Genomic DNA, 16,335 nt, shown 5'->3' on the forward strand with positions numbered 1-16,335 from the left:
GCCACTCAGCAACCAACGTCTACCCACGGCTATCCAGCCGCTCCACGTAGCCACTCAGCTACCAACGTCTACCCACGGCTAACCAGCCACTCCACGTAGCCGCTCAGCTACCAACGTCTACCCACGGCTAACCAGCCACTCCACATAGCCGCTCAGCTACCAACGTCTACCCACGGCTATCCAGCCACTCCACGTAGCCACTCAGCTACCAACGTCTACCCATGGCTATCCAGCCGCTCCACGTAGCTGCTCAGCTACCAACGTCTACCCACGGCTAACCAGCCGCTCCACGTAGCCGCTCAGCTACCAACGTCTACTCACGGCTATCCAGCCGCTCCACGTAGCCACTCAGCTACCAACGTCTACCCACGGCTATCCAGCCGCTCCACTTTGCCACTCAGCTACCAACGTCTACCCACGGCTATCCAGCCGCTCCACGTAGCCACTCAGCTACCAACGTCTACCCACGGCTATCCAGCTGCTCCACGTAGCCACTCAGCTACCAACGTCTACCCTCGGCTATCCAGCCGCTCCACGTAGCTTCCTAGCTACCTCGTTACTGCCGCATTCCTCAAACTCCTGTCAGTTCGCTGCACCCTCTCATGCGGAGAAACTTCATTAAGCCAAGTCTCCTCCAGCGAGCGTCTGCGCCAAGTAATACAGATCCAAGGCCCAGTCCGGGAACACAGCTCCTAAATTCCACGCTTGTGACAGATGCTACATAGTCCTCAACCATTCTTTGAATGGTGACCGTATCAGATGGAGTCACCGTAGAGGTCTCATTAATTGTAGGCAATTATTTTAGACCTGACCAGATGTCAAAATTTGGTTGTGTTGACTGCATCACCAGTGGGTCTTTTTTTAGGAAAGTTTAGTTTTTTCCTGGCAGCCGCACTTGCTGCAGAAACTGAAGGAGGAGCCATCACTACATCAGGTGCCGCTTGAGCTGACAATTTCCTTACCAATAGTTGTTTGCATCCCTTCAAATCTGTGTCCACTGGGAAGAAAGACACGACGTACGACGTACGACTTAAACCTAGGATCCAGCATGGTCACCAAAATGTATTGATCCGATTGTAAGATCCTGACAACCCTTGGATCCTGGCGAAGCGAATGAAGGACTTGATCTACAAGTCTGACATACTTAGCGGAATAACTTTGTTTCAGCTCCTCCTTCAGTTTCTCAAGCTGCTTTTCCAACAATCTAATTAGGGGAATTACCTGACTCAAGCTGTCAGTGTCTGAACTCACTGTACAGGTGACTACTTGAAAGGGTTTCAGCACTTTTCACAACACGGAAAGTATTTGCCACTGAACTTGGGTAAGTTACATTACCCCTCCTCTTCCTATGTCATAGTTCGTTGTGTAGCTTTGAATGGCATTTTGCTGTTCCTGAAGCATATAAAGGGTGGAGTTCCATTGTGTAACTACCTCTTGCTTCAGCTGATGAGAGGGCAAATTCAACATATCTTGCAGGTGCTGCAATCTTCTACATGCACCTGCTGAATGGCGAAAATGTCCAGAAATTTTGCTGGCTACAGAGAGCATCTCCTGCACAGCCCTGTCATGTTTGAAAAAAATTTGCACCACCAAGTTGATTGTGTGAGCAAAACATGGGACATGTTGGAATTCACCCTGCTGTAATGCTCTTGCAATATTGGTGGCATTGTCAGAAATCACAAATCCCGAGGTGAGTCCAAGCGGGGTAAGCCATTTTACAAAGAGGTTGTCAGCGGTATGACTCTTAGTGAAACCGGTAATACACAGAGTAGCTTGCCTTTGAATGAGATGCTGTTTCTTAAATGATGCTGCTTTTGGTGGTGCTGAAGGCAATACACCCACCCAGTGGACTGTTACAGTCATGTAATCTTGATTTTGCCCTGTTCCACTTGTCCACATATCTGTGGTTAAGTGGAAAGTGGGTACAACAGCATTTTGGAGGACGCTAATTAAGTTTTGTTTAACGTCCCTGTAGAGGCTGGGAATAGCTTTTCTAGTGAAGTGGAATCTAAATGGAATTTGGTAACGGGACACAGGACCTCAATTAACTGTCTAAAACCCACTGCACTGATGGCGGACATCGAATGCACATCTAATACCAGCATAGAAGTTATGGCGTCAGTGATCTGCTGTGCAACTGGGTGACTGGACTGCTGTCATACTTGCTTCCCCTTGAAAAGGATTGTTTAACAGTCAATTGTTCTTTTGAACTACTACTAGTAGTCCACCTGTTCCCCTTCTGGGATGAAGACCCATTCCCAGCAGCAGGCATCACGCTCAAGGATTCTTCTGAGGAATCCAGGATAGGGGAGGACTGAGATAGCCTTATCAAATTTGATGCAGGACTAGTTCCAATTATGACTGAAGATATTGTTGATGAAGATGTTGGTGGTGAAGATGCCAGGTGCTTGGATCAAGCAGAGAGAAGGGAGCTAGCTGACGCTGGACTGGTTGTTGTTACTTTTTTAGCCAAAGTTTCTGAACTTTGCAAACACTTTGGATGGATATGCTGTAGATGATGTAACAGGGAGGAGGTACCTAGATAATTAAGGTTCCTACCTCTACTTACTCTGGCATAACAATGGATACGGATGGCTTGACAATTGTTGTCCGGATTTGGGTAGAAATGATTCCACACATAAGAAGTGGATTTTTTTGTTTTATGCCCAGGCATGACAATAGGCTTTTCCTTATCATGGGCAACAACTGTTTCCACTGGGGCCTGATTTACGCAAACACCATCCTCATCATCAGGATCCTCATCATCAACATCCTTATTAGCATCAGCTACACAAATATCCTCCACATCCTGGTGCACTTCCACAGAAGCATCCTCGAGTTATATGTCAGCATGTTGACTAGTGATGCTCATCCTCACATTTGCAGAGAATGCACAAGTGGTGGAAGGAGGCTCCTCTTCAAGTACAGTTTTGGAAAGGTCAGGCTCATATATGGCACCCACCGATACACTTAGACTCTCCTCAGGGATTTGTAACATTTCTGAGCGCACAGTGGTTCATGTGCCTTAATGATTTTAATTTTTTTTAAATGTCTACAGGGAGAAGGGCTTACATCATCATAAGAGGCAGAACCGTCAGTCATAAATAAAGGCCAATGCCTTAGCCTTTCCTTGAAACTTCATGTAGTAAAAGACTTATGACCAATTTTATGTCTTTGTGCAGCTAACTTTCCCTTTGATGTTTATAACTTCATCACTGTAAAAGATTGCTTATTTGATTTTAGATGCCCTGACTTAAGCCCTGTATGCCCTTAGGCATTGGCTTTAGTAGATGACATAGAGAGACTAGTATCATCATGACTGGTGGCACTGGCAGCAGCTCCAGCACTAGTATGTGGTTCCTGCTCTCCTCTCAACTGATCCTTCTCCATATCAACAAACACGAACGAAGTTGGGTACAGCACACACGTCAATTTTAAATATTACACTGCAGTATCAGACCTACAGTGTCACAATATTTTTTTTGAAACATCAGTAACATCGAGAACTATCGAACACATTAGAATAATAGTGGTTGACCTGACTTCACGCAGGATTTCTGCCACTTCCTGCGTGCAACCAGACCTCAGGCTTCATCCGTCACTGCAAGGGCTTAAATATGCACGCCCCTAAAACACTGTCCAAATGCATAGGCACGCCTGCATTTGCCCGACCCCCCCCATAAACAGCACTTCCTGTCAATCACTGTGCTCCGAGTCTGTGTGTCACAAGCGTGGAATTTAGGAGCTGTGTTACCGGACTGGGCCTTGGATCTGTATTACTTGGCGCAGACGCTCGCTGGAGGAGACTTGGCTTAATGAAGTTTCTCCGCATGAGAGGGTGCAGCGAACTGACAGGAGTTTGAGGAATGCGGCAGTGACGAGGTAGCTAGGAAGCTACGTGGAGCGGCTGGATAGCCGAGGGTAGACATTGGTAGCTGAGTGGCTACGTGGAGCAGCTGGATAGCCGTGGGTAGACGTTGGTAGCTGAGTGGCTACGTGGAGTGGCTAGATAGCCGTGGGTAGACATTGGTAGCTGAGCGGCTACGTGGAGCGGCTGGATAGCCGTGGGTAGACGTTGGTAGCTGAGCGGCTACGTGGAGTGGCTGGATAGCCGTGGGTAGATGTTGGTAGCTGAGTGGCTACGTGGAGCGGCTGGATAGCCATGGGTAGACGTTGGTAGCTGAGTGGCTACGTGGAGCGGCTGGTTAGCCGTGGGTAGCCGTGGGTAGCTGAGCGGCTACGTGGAGCGGCTGGTTAGCTGTGGGTAGACGTTGGTAGCTGAGTGGCTACGTGGAGCGGCTGGATAGCCGTGGGTAGATGTTGGTAGCTGAGTGGCTACGTGGAGCGGCTGGATTGCCGTGGGTAGACGTTGGTAGCTGAGTGGCTACGTGGAGCGGCTGGATAGCCGTGGGTAGGCGTTGGTAGCTGAGTGACTACGTGGAGGGGCTGGATAGCCGTGGGTAGACGTTGGTAGCTGAGTGACTACGTGGAGCGGCTGGATAGCCGTGGGTAGACGTTGGTAGCTGAGTGGCTACGTGGAGCGGCTGGATAGCCGTGGGTAGACGTTGGTAGCTGAGTGGCTACGTGGAGCGGCTGGATAGCCGTGGGTAGATGTTGGTAGCTGAGTGGCTACATGGAGCGCCTGGAGCGCAGTGGGAAGGCTTGCTTAGCTAAACTAAGAAACTAGTTGCACTGGCAACTTGTGTGAGCATTGGGGATCCTTTTATAGTGGACACTGGGAGCTGACAGGCTGAGAGAGAAGGAGAAGGCTCCTCATTGGTGGTAGTGGGGTCACATGGGCAATCCAAGATGGCCGCGCCCATGGACCGGAGGACAGCGCTTCCTGGAGGTAGTCAGCGGGGACCAGCAGTCAGCAGGAGCTGGCGTGGGAGCAGCACAGCAGCGGGACCCTCCAGAGGACAACAGCGGAGACTGCCTTGGGAGAAGAGGAAGGAGCGTACAGTGCGGGAGCCGGAAGACAGCGTGGGTCAGCGCCCGCACAGGTATGCGACGGGGTCTGATTCTGGGGTCTCCAGGCCGGTGTGTGACAGTACCCCCTTCTTCAAGAGTGGCCACCGGACACTTCCTTGGTTTATGAGGAAATTTCACATGGAACGCTTTGACCAGACGGGGTGCATGGACATCGGAGGCATTTATCCAGATTCGTTCCTCCGGACCATAATTCTTCCAGTCGATGAGGTATTGAAGACGGTTGTATCGACAACAGGAATCTAAGATTCTGTCAACTTCGAACTCCTCTCCCTGCTGTGTTTGAACACTAGAAGCTTTAGGCAGGACCTTCTGAAATCGGTTTAAGACTAGTGGTTTTAAAAGAGAAATATGGAAAGAACTTGGAATGCGAAGAAATGGAGGAAGCTTTAACTTTTAAGCCACAGGATTCAAGACTTTGATGATTGGGAATGGACCAATGAATCGCGGAGCAAATTTCATCGAGGGTACTCGGAGTCTTAGGTTTCGGGTAGAAAGCCAGACCATATCCCCAGGTCGGAAATTTGGAACCGCTCGTCTTTGGCGGTCAGCAAATCTCTTGTACCTGGCTGATGTTTTAGTCAGAGAGGAACGAACAATTTCCCAGATGTTGGAGAACCGTTGAAGGGACATTTTGGCCGCAGGCACATCTAATGTGGGAAGAAGAGGGAAATCTGGCACTCGAGGATGTTGACCAAAAACTGTAAAAAAAGGAGTTGAGCTGGTGGATGTGTGATAATGATTATTGTGGGCAAATTCGGCCCAAGGAAGAAGTTCAATCCAGTCATCTTGGGAGGAGGAGACAAAAGTGCGCAGGAACTGTTCCAGGTCTTGATTGACCCTTTCGGTCTGACCTTTGGTCTGGGGATGATAAGCGGTAGAAAATTAGAGTTTTACCTGAAGGGCTGAGCAGAGTGACCTCCAGAACTTCGCTACGAACTGTACTCCCCTGTCGGAGATGATCTCTTGAGGAAGGCCGTGGAGCTTGAAGATCTCTTTTATAAAACTCTGGGCGAGTGGAGGTGCAGACGGAAGCCCAGTAAGTGGTACATAATGAGCCATTTTAGAAAAACGATCCACGATAACCCAAATTGTGTTGTGGCCCCGAGATGGAGGAAGATCAGAGATGAAATCCATAGATAGGTGAGTCCATGGCTTAGATGGAATTGCAAGAAGTTGGAGTTGACCGTTTGGAACCCGCCGAGGTATCTTGTGTTGGGCACATTTGATGCATGAAGACACATAAGACCTGACGTCCTTTTTCATCGAAGACCACCAATAGGACCGCTGGATAAATTCTAGGGTTTTATCCATACCCAGGTGACCAGAGAACCGGGAAGCATGAGCCCAATGCAGTAACCTCTTGCGGAGTTCCGGAGCGACGAAAGTCTTCCCAACCGGGGGTATAGAAGATAATTGGGTAGAGGCGAAGAAAGCTGAATTCAAGATTGGTTGGGGCTGTTCCATGGGTAGATCAGGGTTGCTCGTCATGGAACAGGAGAGTGCGTCGGCTTTGAGGTTTTGTGAACCGGGGAGATAGGAGACTTTGAAGTTAAATCTGGAGAAAAACATTGCCCACCGGGCTTGACGAGGGTTCAAGCAATTTGCAGATTTAAGATAAAGGAGGTTCTTATGGTCAGTAAAAATGGTAATGGGGTAATGAGCTCCTTCTAGAAGATATCGCCATTCTTCGAGGGCTAGTTTCATGGCGAGTAACTCTTGATCTCCAATGGTGTAGTTCTTCTCTGCAGGCAAAAACTTCCAGGAAAAGAAACCACAGGGATGAAGTTTTTCATCTTTAAATCGCTGGGAGAGTACTGCACCGACACCTTCAGAGGATGCGTCCAACTCCAGGATAAAGGGCCGGGTGGAGTCTGGTTGCTTTAAGATGGGAGCGGAGATGAAGGCTTGCTTAAGAAGTTGAAATGCAGAGGTAGCTTCGACGGGCCATATAGTTGGATCTGCTCCCTTGCGGGTGAGGGCTGTAATCGGAGCTACCAGAGTCGAAAAACCTTTTACAAACTTGCGATAGTAATTGGCAAATCTTTGTATGGAGTTTAAGGAAGAAGGAAGAGACCAATCAAGAATGGCTTGTAGTTTTGACGAATCCATTTGAAGGCCTGTTCCGGAGATAATGTATCCCAGGAATGGTACACTTGAGACCTCAAACAGACACTTCTCTAATTTGCAAAACAGTTGATTGGACCGCAACCTCAGAAGGACTTGTTTGACCTGGTCTCGATGAGTTTGGAGGTCTTGAGAAAAAAATCAAAATGTCGTCTAAGTAAACGACCACACACTTGTACAAGAGGTCCCGGAAGATTTCATTGACGAAAAACTGGAAGACGGCCGGAGCATTACAGAGGCCGAAGGGCATAACGAGATAATCGTAATGCCCATCCCTGGTGTTGAAGGCCATTTTCCATTCATCGCCTGGACGGATACGAATTAAATTATAGGCTCCTCTTAGGTCGAGTTTGGAAAAAACTGTGGCTCCCTTGACTCTATCAAATAACTCTGTAATGAGAGGAAGAGGGTAGCGATTCTTAATAGTTATTTCATTAAGACCCCGGTAGTCAATACACGGGCGCAAGCCACCATCTTTCTTTTTTACGAAGAAAAATCCAGCCCCTGCTGGAGACGTGGAAGGTCGAATGAAGCCTTTATTTAAGTTTGCCGTAATGTACTCCGACATGGCCTGAGTCTCAGGGAGAGATAGAGGGTAGGTTCGGCCTCTAGGAGGATTCTTCCCGGGAATCAGATCTATGGGACAGTCCCAATCACGATGGGGAGGTAACAGGTCTGCGCTCTGTTTGCTAAAGACGTCCTGAAACCCATCGTAAGATTTGGGCAGGTCTGTAGAATCCCGTACAACGGAAGATCTGATAGGTATTACCCGCTGAAGGCAGCCTTTGAAGCAATTGGAACCCCAGGAGATTATTTGCATGGTGGTCCAATCGATTTGAGGTGAATGTCTCTGTAGCCAGGGTAATCCAAGGACTAAAGAATGAGAGGCTTTGGGAATCACTAGGAAGGATAGTTGTTCGGAATGGAGCACCCCAATGGTAAGTTTAAGTGGTGTTGTACGGTGGGTGATGGTTCCACTAGAAATGCGACTACCATCGATGGCGGTTAAAGTGATGCTCGAGGGTCATCGCTTCCATGGGGATTTGATGCTTCTGGACAAATTCAGTAGTGACAAAGTTCTCTGCCGCTCCGGAATCCAGGAGAGCTAATACAGCTTTGGAACCTCGAGGACACTTTAAATGAGCCTGGATGGTGGAATCAGACTTCCTTTGTGATTCAATGGCAACTCCTAACTTAACCTCTCTTTCATAAGTTAGGAGGAGGCGTTTCCCGGACGAATGGGACAAGTTTTAACTAAATGTTGAGGAGATCCGCAGTACATACAGAGGTTCTGCCTCTGCCTTTTCTGCCGCTCCTCAGCCGATAAATGAGAGCGGTTGACCTGCATGGGTTCTTCGCCCAGAGGAGGAGAGGGTAAGCGGGAAACTGGACGTGGCCTTCCACGATCAAATCTGCCTCTTTCCAAGGCACGCTCCCTGTGACGGAGATCCACCTTGTTGCAGAGAGAGATTAACCCATCCAAACTGGTTGGAAGGTCACGGGAAGCTAGGTCATCTTTGAGCCTTTCAGAAAGGCCACTCCAAAAGGCAGCGATGAGGGCATCCTCGTTCCAATTGAGTTCTGAAGCCAGAGTCTGGAACTGGACTACGTATTGGCCGACGGTCCTGCTGTCCTGACGGAGGCATAGAATATCAGCTGATGCGGAAGTGGTTCTTCCGGGTTCATCAAAGATTTTGAGAAATGTAGCTACAAATTCGGGGTAGTTGGATAGCAGGTGATCCGACTTCTCCCAAAGGGGCGAGACCCAATCGAGTGCTTGGCCAGAGAGTAGAGAGATGATATATGCCACCCTGGTTCTGGCCGTCGGAAAGTTGGCGGATTGTAGCTCGAATTGGATTTCGCATTGGTTTAAAAAACCCCTGCATAATTTGGGGTTGCCATCGAACTTGCTCGGAGGGGAAAGCTGAAGATGAGCAGGAGGTAGAACCGGAGGAGCAGGTGACACCACAGGAGGAGAGGTGGCTTGGGAGCCAGCGGGAGCGGGATGAGCCAGTAAGGACTGAATGTTGTCCAGGCGTGATGACATATCTTGGATAAATTGGATCAGCTGAGCCTGAGAGGTCTCCTGTCTTTCCAGACGGGATAGTACATCCTGCGAGGCTTCTATCCCAGATCCTTGACCACTTGCCGAGTCCATCTGGCCAGTGCAAACTGTCACAAGCGTGGAATTTAGGAGCTGTGTTCCCGTACTGGGCCTTGGATCTGTATTACTTGGCGCAGACGCTCGCTGGAGGAGACTTGGCTTAATGAAGTTTCTCCGCATGAGAGGGTGCAGTGAACTGACAGGAGTTTGAGGAATGCGGCAGTAACGAGGTAGCTAGGAAGCTACGTGGAACGGCTGGATAGCCGAGGGTAGACGTTGGTAGCTGAGTGGCTACGTGGAGCGCTGGATTGCCGTGGGTAGACGTTGGTAGCTGAGCGGCTACGTGGAGCGCCTGGATAGCCGTGGGTAGACGTTGGTAGCTGAGCGGCTACGTGGAGCGGCTGGATAGCCGTGGGTAGACGTTGGTAGCTGAGCGGCTACGTGGAGCGGCTGGATAGCCGTGGGTAGACGTTGGTAGCTGAGCGGCTACGTGGAGCGGCTGGATAGCCGTGGGTAGACGTTGGTAGCTGAGTGGCTACGTGGAGCGGCTGGATAGCCGTGGGTAGACGTTGGTAGCTGAGTGGCTACGTGGAGCGGCTGGATAGCCGTGGGTAGACGTTGGTAGCTGAGTGGCTACGTGGAGCGGCTGGATAGCCGTGGGTAGACGTTGGTAGCTGAGTGGCTACGTGGAGCGGCTGGATAGCCGTGGGTAGACGTTGGTAGCTGAGTGGCTACGTGGAGCGGCTGGATAGCCGTGGGTAGACGTTGGTAGCTGAGTGGCTACGTGGAGCGGCTGGATAGCCGTGGGTAGACGTTGGTAGCTGAGTGGCTACGTGGAGCGGCTGGATAGCCGTGGGTAGACGTTGGTAGCTGAGTGGCTACGTGGAGCGGCTGGATAGCCGTGGGTAGACGTTGGTAGCTGAGTGGCTACGTGGAGCGGCTGGAGCGCAGTGGGAAGGCTTGCTTAGCTAAACTAAGAAACTAGTTGCACTGGCAACTTGTGTGAGCATTGGGGATCCTTTTATAGTGGACACTGGGAGCTGACAGGCTGAGAGAGAAGGAGAAGGCTCCTCATTGGTGGTAGTGGGGTCACATGGGCAATCCAAGATGGCCGCGCCCATGGACCGGAGGACAGCGCTTCCTGGAGGTAGTCAGCGGGGACCAGCGGTCAGCAGGAGCCGGCGTGGGAGCAGCACAGCAGCGGGACCCTCCAGAGGACAACAGCGGAGACTGGCTTGGGAGAAGAGGAAGGAGCATTCAGCGCGGGAGCCGGAAGACAGCGCGGGTCAGCGCCCGCACAGGTAAGCGACGGGGTCTGATTCTTGGGTCTCCAGGCCAGCGTGTGACACTGTGTAGCCTCGGCAAACGCAGTTCCCATCGCAGTAGCTAGTTTGCTCATGCGCAATACAATGCATATGCATGCGCAGTACACGTAAATCGGCTGGCTGCGTGCATCTGCTTCCGTGCATTCCTTGCTGAATCAGGCAGTGAGTCAGGTGGGAAAACCCGAGCCCGACTAAGATCCTGGCTCGGATCATGAAGTTCAGATGGGTCCGGTTCCCTGAGGACTGGACCCCTTTCATCTTCACTACATACAGTACAAGAACATTTAAGATAAAAGGATAAATAAGTTAGTAAATGCAATTTGACGGTAGAACTGCACACTTCTAAATTGATTGGTAAACTTTGCTCATTTTTTAGGACCTTTCTTTATGTTAACAATTAGAAAAAAATACCCAGTTGTTGTCTACGGTATCAATTTGTGAATATAATACCCCTTTCACACCGCCATTTCGACCCGGGTAATTGCCAGGTTAACCCAGGTCGCTGCTTCGTGTGAATGGGTCCCTGAAAAAAAACCTGGGTCAGTGATCCGGCATTCCAACCAAGGTAGTTTGCAGGGTTGGACATGGAAAGGACCCAGTTAAGGGGTGGTGTGACCCGGGTCCTGTTTACAGCACAGCGAGAGGCGGATTCCAGGCGCTTGGAGATGATGTCATCTCTAAGCATCGCAAAGCAGTTCTAATGCACCCGTGGAATAACCCGGGTCAGAGCTGTAGTGTAAAGAGGAGTCCGGCCCATATTGAAACCGTGTTCCAAATCCCGGGTCAGACCCGGGATTTTAGTGTGAAAGGAGTATTAGACTTATGGTGGGTACACACTATACGATATGTTGGCCGATCTGCGATGGAACTTCTTATATGTCACTTTATAATCATAAACATTTACAATTAGAGAAATTATATATTTTTTAAATATATCTCTTCCCCCACAGTACCCACCACATGCCAATCACCACCCACTGATTCCCATATGTCAACCATGCAGGAAAAGAATGCAAACACCACATCAATCACAATGCACTATTCACAAGATTATTTTCATATATGCAAATTATTTAGCCCACAATGCATCACTCCAGCAACTGATGCAATGTTTGCTGTCCCCCCTGCACAGCTGTCACACAAGAAGCAGCAAAATAGTGACCAGCATATACCAAGCATGGAAAAAGCAAAAAATACATTTGAAAAAAATATATATATTTCCCTAATCCCACTGGTTAAATTTGGCAACATAACCCCATTGTGGGAGAGTGGATAAGACTCTTATGGGCTATATTCTTTCTAATGTTGGGTACACTTTGACAGATATATTGGCCAAGCCGACCGCCCATACACTTGCAGCATAGGCTGGGGAAATATATGTATTAGGCGTATACTAGCTATAAGTCAATATTTACAAGAATGTGGTGTGATGGAGTGCAAACATGACATCAGTTATCAAAATCATAATGCATTATTAGTTGGATAATTTGGGAGAGCTGAAGAAATCTTTTCTTTACACGAAAACCATGACCTGTGAGTTTTTTGGCAGATGGAAGTTAGAATATCTGTTCCCCAGCAGTCCCTGATTTTCTGTCTTGCACATTTAAAAATATTGAAAAAGGACATGTTTGTAGGAGGGTGAATATTTAGTTTGCAGGTTGGCGCTGAACACCCTAGCACCAGCCCTGTGTGCTACATGTACATGCATATTGTGTGCATATATATTATATGGAAAACCCACCCTATAAATCCTGCATTTGCCCTGCACTTCGGCACTGCTCCGTCTCCAGCATGACTCACACGTCACAGCAGCACCCTCTGTGTTCTCCAGAGGTAAGACAGACAAACCACCAACTACCGTCTCCTAAGTGCTATATTTAGTGTTTTCTAAGGTCACTGCCCTGCTCTCCTGCCACACCCGCCTCATGCATCTTAGATGTAGTTAGACTCAGGGACTTCAAGATTCTTCTTCCCTCGCACCCCCGCTTTTGACATATTTTTTTTATTTAGTTCTGTAGCCAGTTTTATAGCAATTAACCAGTTTATGTATCTATATAAGATTTACATAATTCTTTTATAGATTTTTTTTTTTGAGGGGGGGGGGCGGGGGGGCTTTGTTTTTCAATTTGCTCTGGGCGCCAAAAACCTTAGTTACACCTCTGCTAAAGATCCGCCCTGTTCCGCACAGTTCCGGCCCACGTTAACCCCTGACAGGAATAATGTGAAAGCAACACCCAGAGCCGTAACTAGACTTTTTAGTGCCCTGTGCCAGAAAGAGCATTGGCGCCCCCCTGCCTATTTTTCAAATAGGGACATAAGACGAAACACCCCAAAAAGGGCCATGGTCTCATGGGGAAGGGCCAGGGAAAAGATATGGGAGGTCAGGACATTTTGGAGATAAAAGAAGAGAAAGCTACTAGTGAGAATGATAATAAACAGAAGATTTATATGCCCAAACAGCGGCCCCTGCCCTGCGGTGCCCTGTGCCATGGCACAGGTCGCACTACCCTAGTTAGGGCCCTGGCAACACCTATAAGCGCGGCGGTAAAGTGGACATGTACTGTTACATCTGAGATGCGTTTCATACAACTGACTTACATCTAAATGTAAACGAGCCCCAAAGCAGTTAGTAAGATCTATTTGTTGATGAAAACACACTGATACCTTTCAGGACTTGCTCATGTATTGTGTTTTACAGGTAGTTCCAGATAAGTGGCCAAGAGAATCCTTATAGAAAGTGTATGTTGCCATAGAGATCATTGTGCCTTATGACCAATGCAAGGAAATACAACTGATGATACCAGTTGAATGTATATATTCTTGATTTTTTCAAGTATGTACCAGCTATATAATGGGGGTAAGGAGCAATCAGGGAGATTGCTAGGGGTATATTTACTAAAGATAAGAGATAATACCTAGAATCTGATTGCTTGCTATGGGCAACATCTCCAGTTCTATACACCCGCACTTTTGTAAATATACCATCTAGATCTTCAGGGAGGTTGCTACTATTACAGGGAGTCTCCCTGACAATCAGGGACAGTTGGCAAGTATGACATGAGCTAGTAATGAACACTCTGAGGGTTAATAGATATTTATATTATTGTATAATGTTATTCGTAATAACTTATATTATTGTCTTACTCTATTTTGCACTTTTGGAGATTGTTTTCCTATTGATTTCCATTATTTTGCCTATATATGTTTTTATAAATGTCATAGAAATGTGATGCTTTGTTTGTTGGGGGCCTATTCATCATCACTTAATTTTTACAAAAGCAGACCAACATGCACATTTTCAACTGCAATTGTAAAAATTAAGTTATCGGGCCATTCTTTAAGAAGGTAAAGCAGCAGATATCACAGATATCTCCTCCTTACCTTCATCTTGCAGAATGGCCTACTGTCCCCATACACTGGTATGGGGACAGAATTCATCAACCTCCGACAATACAATATTTTCGGAGCTTGATTGCGGGAGCAATCGCCATCTTCAGGTGGCGAGTGCTCCCGCTACTCACTCCTTCCCTATGGGAAGGAGTCTTGTCCCGCTCCTTCCACTGGACTTTGGGGCTCCTGTGTGCATGCGTGACCTGTAGGTCATGCATGCTCTCTAGCATCGCTGCTCTGAAAGGAGCAGTGAAGCTGCTCGCGTTAACAGCTGATTTTCGCATCGAGTCCGCAGCGAGTTAGGATGTTAATTATATAATTAACATCATGAATAGACCCCTTGGTGAGTTATCTTGGTGTGGATAACTTACCCCATATGCAGTGGCGTATCTATAATGGGTGCAGTGTGTGCGGGGCACACAGGCCCCTGGGTCCAGAGGGGCCCAGCACCGCACATCCTGCACCCATATTATTTTAAACTAGGGATGTGCGCCGGTCCCTGTGTTTTGGTTTTGGATCTGGATCTCCCCTTGTTTTGGATCTGGATTGGTTTTGCCAAAACCTCACCTCCGTGTTTTGTTTTTGGGTTTTGGTTTTGAATCTGGATTTTTTCTAAAAAAATAAAAAAACAGCTAAAATCACATAAAATTGGCCGTTTTTTGTTCCTACAGTATTAATAACCTCAATATCATTTATTTCCAGTCATTTCCAATCAATTTTGACCACCTCACAATATTATTTTTTTCATCTAGTTAAGGCCAAAAGGTTGCATCCAGCTAGCATGCTGACTAAGCTAAGCAACACAGTGGGCAGCACTAACATGTGGCAGTTCAGCTTCCAATTTCCACAACAGATACAGTGTGTTATACAGTGTGGGTTGGATACACCAATAGTGCACTTACTGTGACAGCAGTGTCAGCAGCGCGGAGTTGCTGACGGTGTCCTCAGTACATGGAATGGCAGTGCTGCGGAGCTGGCAGTGTCCTCAGTGCAGGGTATCGGCGGTGTCAGCAAATCGGGGGTGCCAGCTGTGTCTTCAGTGCAGGTTTGCTGGCTGTGTCGGCAGTGCAGGGGTTGCTGACGGTGTCCCCAGTACATGGAATGGCAGTGCTGCGGTGCTGGCAGTGTCCTCAGTGAAGGGTACCAGCGATGTCGGCAGTGCCAGTGGTATCTTTAATGCTGGTTTGCTGACTGTGTCGGCAGTGCAGGGGTGTTCTCAATGCAAGGTGCCGGCAGAATGGGGATGCCAGCAGTGTCCTTAGTGCAGGTTTGCTGACTGTGTCGGCAGTGCAGGGGTGTTCTCAATGCAGGGTGCCGGCAGTGTCGGCAGAGTGGGGGTGCCAGCGGTGTCCTCAGTGCATGTGTGCTGACAGTGTCGGCAGTGCAGGGGTGCTGGTGGTGTCCTCAGTCTGGGAGTGCCGGCAGTGTGGAGGTCACCAACGGTGTCCTCAGCACGTGGGGCAGCAGTGCAGGGGTGTCGGCAGTGGGGCATGCTGCCAGTGGGGGTGTCAGCAGTGTCAGCAGCGGGGGGTGCCGGCGGTATCAGGCAGCGGGGGATGGCGGGCGCCATCTTCTTTTGCAACTGTGCATATAAAATGGGCTTAACGCTGATTGTCTGAGAGCCATGACAGACGTTAAGCCCGCTCAATACAGAACCTCATGACCCTACAGCGGGATTGCAAGGTTTTGCCTCGGATGAGGGATCCATGGCAGGCAGGGAGATCCGAGCTTAGCTCAGATTGCCCCGGATCCCCGAAATTGGGGTGGGTTCGGATCTCTGATATCCGAACCCGCTCATCTCTTTTTTAAACTCACCTATCCATGGTCCCACGTCGGGTGTCAGCGCTGCTCAGAACACCGAAAAAATGGCCACCGCAGCCATTTTTCCGGTGTTCTGCGCATGCGCAATAGACTCCGGGCACACTCTAGTGCCCAGAGTCTACTGCACATGCACAGAACGCCGGAAAATGGCCACCGCAGAGTCTACTAATGCTCTGGTGGCTGGCCAGCCACGTCAGCCGGCTGCCGGCAACCGAGGAGAGAGGAGGGGGCCCCGCACGGGGAGTGCACACGGGCCCCCACCTCTCTTAAGACGCCCTGCCCATATGACTCTTGCACAGTGATGTAACTAGAAGGCACATTCTTTCACAGGAAAGACAAGTGATCTGCACAAGACTTGTGTTTGGTTCCTAGGAATGTGTTCATATATTATATGTATACAAGATGGCTTATTTGTTGGCCATGTCCTCGCATATCCGGAGATAATTAAGAACAAACAGCAGGTTGACTTAACACATGTAAACAATGGATTTGTATCTTGACTACAGTTTCCAAGAAACAGAAGTTTACAGAAAGTGTCTGGAAAACACCATTAGTTGCAGTCTGCCTGATAGTGAAAAG

Source organism: Taudactylus pleione, unplaced genomic scaffold (assembly GCF_031769625.1).
Source record: "Taudactylus pleione unplaced genomic scaffold, aTauple2 ptg000037l, whole genome shotgun sequence".
Classification (NCBI taxonomy): Eukaryota; Metazoa; Chordata; class Amphibia; order Anura; family Myobatrachidae; genus Taudactylus; species Taudactylus pleione.